This window comes from Grus americana, unplaced genomic scaffold (assembly GCF_028858705.1).
Source record: "Grus americana isolate bGruAme1 unplaced genomic scaffold, bGruAme1.mat scaffold_444, whole genome shotgun sequence".
NCBI classification, from domain to species: domain Eukaryota; kingdom Metazoa; phylum Chordata; class Aves; order Gruiformes; family Gruidae; genus Grus; species Grus americana.
In genome coordinates this window covers 25,322-34,296 of record NW_026561708.1, presented here as the reverse complement: position 1 = coordinate 34,296, position 8,975 = coordinate 25,322, and the positions used below count along the sequence as shown (strand labels likewise).

Below are 8,975 nucleotides of genomic sequence, written 5' to 3'. Positions count from 1 at the left end.
TTTCTTCACAGTAGCTAGCATGGGGCTATGTTTTGGATTTGTGCTGGAAACAGCATTGATAATTTAGAGGTGTTTTTGTTATATGGACCTATGCTTGAGCGGTGTTACACAGAGCCAAGACCTTTTCTGCTTTCACACCGCCTTGCCAGTGGCACGGCTGGGGGTGCACAAGGAGTTGGGAGGGGACATAGACAGGGCAGGTGACCCAAACTAGCCAAAGGGGGTATTCCATACCATATGACATCATGCTCAGCATAAAAGGGGGGCTAGCTGGGGAGGGGGTAGCAGCTCCAGGACGCGTGGCTGGGGACAGTCCGGTTTCGGGACAGGTTGAGCGTCGTGTCTGAGTTGTACGGTCCTTGGGTGAGAAACTGCATTGTGTACTACCAGTTGTATACTCTGTTAAGTACTGTTTTGTTTTGTTCGTTTTGTCTTCCCTTCTCCTTTGCTATCCCAGTAAACTGTCTTATACCAACCCACCAGGTCTTGCCTTTTCCTTCCATTCTCCACCCCATCCCACTGGGGGGGTGGGGGGGGAGGGAGTGAGTGGCTGCGTGGTGCTCAGCTGCCGGCTGGGGCTAAACCGTGACACCATGGCAATACAAAAGGGAAGCCCACCCAACCCCCTCTTATGAGCCAAATGAAAATTTTGTGCAATTTGTGCACCACATTGTGACACAGTACTCACAACTTCCTTGCTTTCCTGACCTGGGAGGAGGGCTACGTGCATTTCAGCGAGCATGTGATCTGTCTGCCCGACCTTGCTATTTCATTACAGCACAGAGCAAGAGGTCCATGGTCTTGCCTAACAGCAAGGGAGACAAGAACATAGCCGGGGGCCCTGCAACTAACCCCACTCTTGAAGCATTTCAGAAATGGCTGTAACAGAGCTGAAACATCTTAGTTCCGGAGTGAGGGAGCCCTGAGGTTCTTTTGCTTGCTTCTTTGTTTGTTTGTTGATTTATTATGGAGGGGGGGACAACCTTCCTTCTGACTTAGAATTTGAGGGAAACCAGGGATGCCAATTGCAAATGCAGATCAACTCTGCAGGAAGCGTTGCCACAAGCTGTAGCCTGGATCCCTTCCTGTGACGAGGCGTGAAGCCTCTGGCTGTGCTGACTCCACGCTAGGTAAAGGAAAGACTGTTGAACGGTTCGGCAGAGAGCGTCCCTGGGTTGTCTGGTGCCACGTCCTCCATGGTGATAGGGCCCTGGGGCAAATCCTGTTCATCATCGGCGCCCCCGCCCCTGGCACAGTGCTGAGGTGGCAGGCTGGGGAGGATGGGCTTGAGGAACTTGAACTCGCTGTTGCCCGAGCCTGTTGTGAGGCTGACCTCGTAGCAATAGGCGTGGGGCAGGGTCCCCGCATTGGCCGCCTCGGCCAGGCTGCTCTGCAAGTTGCCGGTGCCGTAAAGCACATGCCCACCCTTCAGCTCCTTTCTCTTGCACACCTTATGAGCGACGAAGGCGACCGTGGACGCGAGGAAGAGGACCGAGACAAAGACCAATGAAATGATTAAATAGGTGGTCAGGGAGCTGCCCTCGTCCTCCGTGGCCAGGCTGCTCTGCGGTAGGCGCACCTCCGAGAAGTCACTGAGCAGGAGCGCGCTCAGTGCCGCAGTGGCTGACAGCGGTGGCCGCCCGTTGTCTCGCACCAGGATGACGAGCTTCTGCTTCACGGCGTCCCTCTCCGTCACTGGCCTCCTCAGCCGCACCTCCCCGCTTTGGGCACCCACCGCAAACAGCCCGGGGTCGCTGGCCTTCAGCAAGTGGTACGAGAGCCACGAGTTCTGCCCCGAGTCGGCATCAACAGCCACCACTTTGGTGACGAGGTACCCCGCCTCAGCCGAAATGGGCACCAGCTCGCTGGACGGTGGGCTGCTGTCCTGGGCGGGGTGCAGCACCAGAGGCGCATTGTCATTCTCGTCCACCACGACAAGGCGGACGGTCACGTTGGCGCTAAGGCGAGGCGACCCCGCGTCAGAGGCGCTCACTGAGACCTCAATCTGCCTCACATGCTCGTAGTCCAGGGGCCGCAGCACAAACACGTGCCCGTTCTCAGAGTTCACAGAGATACAGGAGCAGGGAGGCCGCTCTGCTGGGTGCGCTGGGGCCAGGGAATAGGTCACCTTGGCATTGGGCCCCACGTCGGCATCCGAGGCGCTGACGGCTCCAACAAGCGCTGTGGGCACATTGTTCTCACGCACGTACATAGTGTATGAAGTTTGGTTGAAGACAGGCGCGTTGTCGTTCACATCGGAGATGTCCACCGTGAAGGTCTGGGTGGTCGTGAGAGGAGGTGACCCCGCGTCTGCTGCTGTGACAGTGAGGATGTACCGCGCCGTCTCCTCCCGGTCCAGCGCGCTCACGGTCACCAGCTCATAGTAATTCTTGTAGGCTGGTCGCAGGGAGAACGACAGCTGGTCTTTCAGGGCACAGGTGATCTTCCCGTTGGCACCAGCATCCTGGTCCCTGACCGTGAAGAGGGCGACCACCGTCCCAGGTGATGCGCTCTCGGGGAGGGGGCTGCTGAAGGGAACTGACCACCAGCTCCGGCGCGTTGTCATTCACATCCACCACCTCCACCAACACCTTGCAGATTGCCGAGAGGCCCCCGCCGTCCGTGGCCCGCACGCTGAGCTCGTGATTCTCTGCCACCTCAAAGTCCAGAGGCTTTGTGAGTCTAATTTCACCGCCCACAGGGTCAATGATAAATGCCGAGGGGCTCTGGCCCACCGCTTGGCTGAATTGATAGGAGATGGCCCCGTTAGGTCCCGCATCCAGATCGGATGCCACCACCTTGACAACCACAGAGCCCTCCGGAGCATTTTCCAGTACCTGGCCAACGTACAATTTCTGTGTGAAGACCGGAGAGTTGTCATTTACATCTAGAACAACAATGTGGACTTGGGTGGTCCCGCTCCTGGGTGGAGTGCCTCCATCCATGGCAATGAGACTGAAGCTCAAATCTGCCCGCTCCTCTCTGTCTAGCGGCTTTTCCAAGACCAGTTCCACAGATTTGTCATCCTCACTCTGACTCCCAAAGGAGACACTAAAGTACTCGTTCTCGGGAGCGATGCTGTAAGCCTGGATGCTGTTGCTGCCAATATCCAGGTCCTGAGCCCCCTCCAGCGGGAAACGCGAGCCGGGTCACTCCTTTCCGGGATCTTAAAAGTGACCTGTTGCTCGGGGAAAACGGGCGAATGGTCATTGATGTCCTCCACGGTCACCTCGACCCGAAAGAACTGCAGGGGGTTTGCCAGCAGGAGCTCGAAGGGGAGCGTGCACGTCCCGGACTGCCCGCACAGCTGCTCCCGGTCCAGCCTCTCGGCCACGACGAGGCGGCCGGTGCCGCGGTCTAAGCGAAAGTGCTGCCGGCCGTCCTCCGAGGCCAGGCGGGCGCGGCGAGCCGAGAGCTGCGCCGGGGCCAGCCCCGCGTCCTCCGCCACGTTGGCTACCACGGAGCCGCTCTCCCCCTCCTCGGCTACGGAGTAGCGGATGGGCTCGGAGCGAGCGTGCGGCAGGGAGAGGAAAGCAGAGAGACAAAGCACTTGCCTTGCGATCGCCATGTCGGGGCGGCGGACAGCCTCCGTCTCGCGGATCTCCCGCGCAGTCCTCCGCAGAAAGCGGTGCCCGGCAGCAGCGCGGCTGGGCGGCGGGCGTCCGTTCTCCCTCCCTCCCTCCTTCTCGCCGACTCCGGCTGGCGACCCGGAGCGCGGCCGCCGCGGCCCGGCAGCGGATGGCACGGAGCACCGCTCGCCGCCGCTACCCGGCTCCGCTCCGCTCGGCTGGGCTCCGCTCCGCTCGGCTGGGCTGGGCTCGGCTGGGCTGGGCTCGGCTGGGCGGTGCTGGGCAGGGCCGGGCCGGGCCGGGCCGGGCTCGGCCGCCTCCCCGCCCGCAGCCGCTCGGCGCCGCCTTGGCCGGGAGCACCACCCTGCGGCCCGCGGCGGGACTGCGCCCGCCGCCGCCCGCTGCCCGCGCTGCCGGCTCGCACCGGCACACGGACCCGTGCGCACACACAGCTGCCCCGCGTCTTCCCCCGCTGCCCAGAGCCCGCGGGCGGGCGGGCGCGCTTGTCTCCCGGGAGGCCGATCCGTGCCCTTCGCGAAACACGGCGGCAAGACAAGCACGAGGCGGTTCCCACGGCGCCGTGCGGCGGAGGCGCGGCCCCGATCCACTCAGCCGCCTTGCCCGGCCGGACCAGCCGCCCAGGAGCCTCTCCGCAGGGGCAGCACGCAGGAACCAGCACGGCACGGCACTACACCGACTCGGGAATCCCAGCCTGAGGACGGGGAACGGAGGCGGGTCTCGGCAAGGCTCGGGCGTGCACGCGCCTGCCGGCCGGCCCGTCCGGCGGCGGAACGGGAGCCACCAAGCTCCCCGCGTTGGCTTCCCTCTCGCCAGCCGGCCGCGAGCTGCACAGCGGTTCTCGCTCCTTGCCTCCCCGCAGGAGCGTGGTTGAGCTGCCGGAATACGTCGGAGAAGCCGTCCACCGGGGCGATGCCGAGGGTGGCGGTGGCGGAGCGCGGCGGCTGCCCGCGCTCTCGCACCAGCACGACGAGGCTCTGCCGGGGCGCGTCCCTCTCGGACAGGGCCCGCGCCGTGCGCACCTGGCCGCTGTGCAGCCCCACGCGGAACAGCCCCGGCGCCTTGGCCAGCTCGTACGACAGCCACGCGTTCTGCCCCGCGTCCGCGTCCACCGCCACCACCTTGGCCACCAGCGCCCCGGGCTCGGCCGAGCGCGGCGCCAGCTCCGCGCCCGCCCAGCCCGCGCCCGGCGCCGGCGGCGGGTACAGCACCTGCGGCGCGTTGTCGTTCTCGTCCACGATCACGAGCCGCACCGACACGTTGCTGCTCAGCGCCGGCGCCCCGCCGTCCTCCGCCCGCACCCACAGCCCCACCTCGCGCACCTCCTCGTAGGCGAAGGAGCGCAGCGCGTACAGCGCGCCCGTCTCGCCTGCACTCTCAGCAGGACTCGCTCTCTGCCGGCCCCGGCATAGTCTCTCTCACAAGTTCTGCCCGCCGCATTGCTGCATAGAATCACAGAATGACAGAATGATTGATAGAACAGTAGAATAGAATGACAGAATAACAGAATGGCAGAACAATAGAATCGCAGAATGATAGGATGATAGAATCATAGAATGGTTTCAGTTTGATGGGACCTTGAATGCTCATCTACTCCACCCCCTCGCTTTACAATGAGCAGGGACGTTTTCAACTAGACGGTTAGTCAGAGCACGGTCCAACTTAAGCTTGGATTTTACCAGGGATGGGGCATCCACAACCTCTCTGGGCTACCTTTTCCGGTGTTTCACTACCCTCATCGTAACAAATGTCTCCCTGATATCTAGTCTGAATCTCCCCTCTTTTAGTTTAAAACCATCACCCCTTGTCCTATCACTACAGGCCCATCTAAAACTTCTGTCCCCATCTTTCTTATAAGCCCCCTTTAAGTATTGAATGGCTGCAAGAATGTCTCCCTGGAGTCCTCTCTTCTGCAGGCTAAACAACACCAGCTCTCTCAGCTTTTCCTCATAGCAGAAGTGTTCCATCCCCATTATCATTTTGTAGCGCTCCTCTGGACTCACTCCAACAGGCCCATGTCTTTCTTGCACTGGGGACACCCGAGCTGGACGCAGTACTCCAGGTGGGGTGTCACCAGAGCGCAGTAGAGGGGAAGAGTCCCCTCCCTCGACCTGCTGGTGATGCAGCCCATGATACAGTTGGCATTCGGGGCTGCGAGCGCACATTGCTGGCTCATGTCCCATTTGTCACCCACCAGTACCCCCAAGTCCTTCTCCACAGGGCTGCTCTCATTCCCTTCATCCCCCAGCCTGTATTGATCCCGGGGGTTGCCACAGTGCAGGTGCTGGACCTTGCACTTGGCCTTCTTGAACCTCATGAATTTTGCATGGGCCCACTTCTCAAGCTTGTCCAGGTCCTTCTCAATGGCATCCCCTCTCTCAGGCGTACCACTCAGCCTGACACCATCTGCAAATGTGCTGAGGCCGCACTCAATCTCACTGTCTGTGTCGCTGACAAAGCTACTAAACAGTACTGGTCCCCGGACGGAGCACCGAGGGACACCACTCATCACTGATCTCCATCCGGGCATAGAGCCATTGACCACCACTCTCTGGAGGCAACCATCCAGGCAAGTCCTTATCCGCCAAATAGTCCATCCATCAAACCCATCTCTCTCCAATGCAGAGAGAAGGCTGTTGTGGAGGACCGTGTCAAAGGCCTTACAGGAGTCCGGGCAGGTGACATCCATGGCTCTTGCCTTGTGCACTGAGGTAGTCGCTCCATCACAGAAGGCCACAGGGTTGCTCAGGGAAGACTTGCCCTTGGTGAAGCCATGCTGGCTGTCTCAAATCTCCTCCCTGTCCTCCATGGCTTCTAGGAGCATCTGTTCCTTGATCATCCCAGGCTGATGGGTCAGTAGTTCCCAGGGCCCTCCTTTCTACCCTTTTTAGAAATGGGTGCAATGTTTCCATTTTTCCAGTCACCAGGGACTTCACCTGACTGCCATGACTTTTCAAATGTCATGGCTGGTGGCTTGACAGCTACATCAGCCAATTCCCTCAGGATTCTCAGATGCATCTCGTCAGGTCCCATAGACCTATGTATGTTCAAATTGCTCAGCTGGTCTCAAACCCGATCTTCTCTTGCAGTGGCGGGGACTTTGCTCCCTAGTCCCTGTCTTCAGGTTCATCCACTCGAGCAGTGTGGGAAGAGAGGTGGCCAGTGAAGACTGAGGCAAAGAAGTTGTTGAGTACCTCAGCCAGCCTCCTCCTTGTCTGCTGTTACCTGTTTGCTAGTCATGTTCATCAGGGCAGGTACCCTTTCTTTGACCCTTCCTTTTCTGGCTGACATACCTATTGAAGATCTTCTTCATACTCTTTGCGTCCTTTGCCAAGTTCAGCTCCAGCCACGCCTTCGCCTTCTTGACCCCATCCCTACACAACCGGCCAAAGTCCCTATATTCCTCCCAGGAGCCCTGTCCCTGCTTCCACTGCCTGTGCATTTCTTTCTTGCCTTTTATTTTGACCAGCAGGTCTTTACTCAGCCGTGCCGGTCTCTTGCCTTCCTTTCCTGACTTCTTACACATGGGGATCGAGAGGTCCTGCGCTCTTTGGAAAGCATCCTTAAAGATGTGCCAGCTCTGTTCTGCTCTCTTGTCCCTCAAGGCAGTTACCCAGGGGCTTCTACTGACTCATGCCTACAACAGCTGCAAGTTTGTTTTCCTGAAATTCAGGCTCCGGACTTTACCCTTTGCCTGACCCCTGTCCCTCAGGTCTGCAGACTCCACCACTGCATGATCACTGTAGCCCAGGCTGCCCCCAATCTTGACGTCTCTGATTAGCTCACTCGTGTTGGTGACCAACAGGTCCCATCTGACAGGCCTGTCTATTCCCTGGCCTGAGAAGTTATCCTTCCTAAAGGGCACCTCCAACGAGCCCCTCGGGAAAGTTCAGCAGTGTGTTCAGGCCCTCCGGTACACGCAACAGCCTCCCCTTCTCAGGAGGGAAAAACCGTAATAAAGCATCTAGTTATGAACTGCATCAAGCACACGAACCCTTGAGCTGGAACGACCAGACAACCAGCTGTTTGTCACCAGGAGGTGCACGTTCCTTGTGGTCTCAGTAAGAGAGAGGGAGGCACGCTGACTCTCGAAGATGTCATTCAGAACTCTCTCTCTTATAGCTCTCACTATTGGAAGAGATTAGCACAGAGAATGGTACGTCCCTGTAGAGGCCGAGAACCCTGAGCAGAGTAGCTTCACGCAGGACTCCAGCCACGCACAGCATGCCATGCAGACCCTGGTCATAGAAAAGAAAGAGTGCCCTCGTTTCAGCAACTCACGCCAATTTAGGACTTTCCAGCAAGAAACCATTTCTAGTCATCATTTCTACTGTCGAAGAAGTTTGCATCTGGACTTTCTGCTCACAGGTGGCTTTCTCGCTGGTACCACGTGGGAGCAGCCTGCAGGCTCCTCATTTAAATGAGCTGAGTTTATCCTTCCAGGAAAGGATCTGTGGAACACAACATAGCACAGGACAGCACAGGACAGGCCTGTGCCTGAAAGGAGGTTGTAAGGAGGTGGGTGTTGGTCTCTTTTCCCAAGTACGAAGCGACAGGATGAAATGAAATGGGCTCAGGTTTCACCAGAGGAGGTTCAGATGAGATATTAGGAAACATTTCTTCACCCAAAGGATTGTCAAGCCTTGGAACAGGCTGCCCTGTGCTTCAGTCACCATCTCTGGAGGTGGTGCTTAGGGACATAGTTTAGTGGTAGATGTGGTCAAGTTAACGGTTGGACTTGATGATCTCAGGGATCTTTTCCAAACTAAGTGATTCTATCATTCTACTCAGGTTAACTGGACCGTAGATCATTCTCTCCTGGATGTACAACGGTGTTCTGTCAGCATCACTACACCAGTCCTCTGCTCAGGACTTACTGTTTATCAAGACCTTGTGGAAGGGATGGCATTTCCCTAGAGCAAAGCCTCTCCTTGGAAGCAGTTTTTGTTCACCAAATGCCCACCTCCTGGCGCTCCCCCAAGTACTTCTCAAAGGAACACGTACGCTGTCCTTGTGTCATCCATCTTCTGACACTGCTACAACTTTAGCGTCACTCCCCCCACCTCACTGCTTTGACGAGGCCTTTGCCCGCCCAGGCCCCTGTTAGCATACGGGCCAGTTACCCCTGACCTGGATCTAACTGCGCCCTGTTGTCACAAGAAGCTCAGTGGTCAGAAGACTTATAGAGGCCTGCCAGCAATTCCCTGCTCCCCACAACTTTCCTCAAAGCTCTTTCGACCATATCTCCAATCAGAAACAAAGTACCCGCTCAACTTGACCTCAAATAAAGGACAAAATGAGAAAAAACCTCCCAGGCTTTTCAAAAACTCTCACAGAGCTTTCCCAGAAAGAACATCCCTTCAAAGACTCCACACAAGGCATTTGGGT

The 8,975-nt window shown here is 58.0% G+C and overlaps 1 pseudogene; it reads right to left on the bottom strand.

Annotated features, from left to right (window-relative positions):
• Positions 1-661: 661 nt before the first annotated feature.
• LOC129200744 (protocadherin beta-15-like) lies at positions 662-3,988 on the bottom strand (annotated as a pseudogene).
• Positions 3,989-8,975: the final 4,987 nt, after the last annotated feature.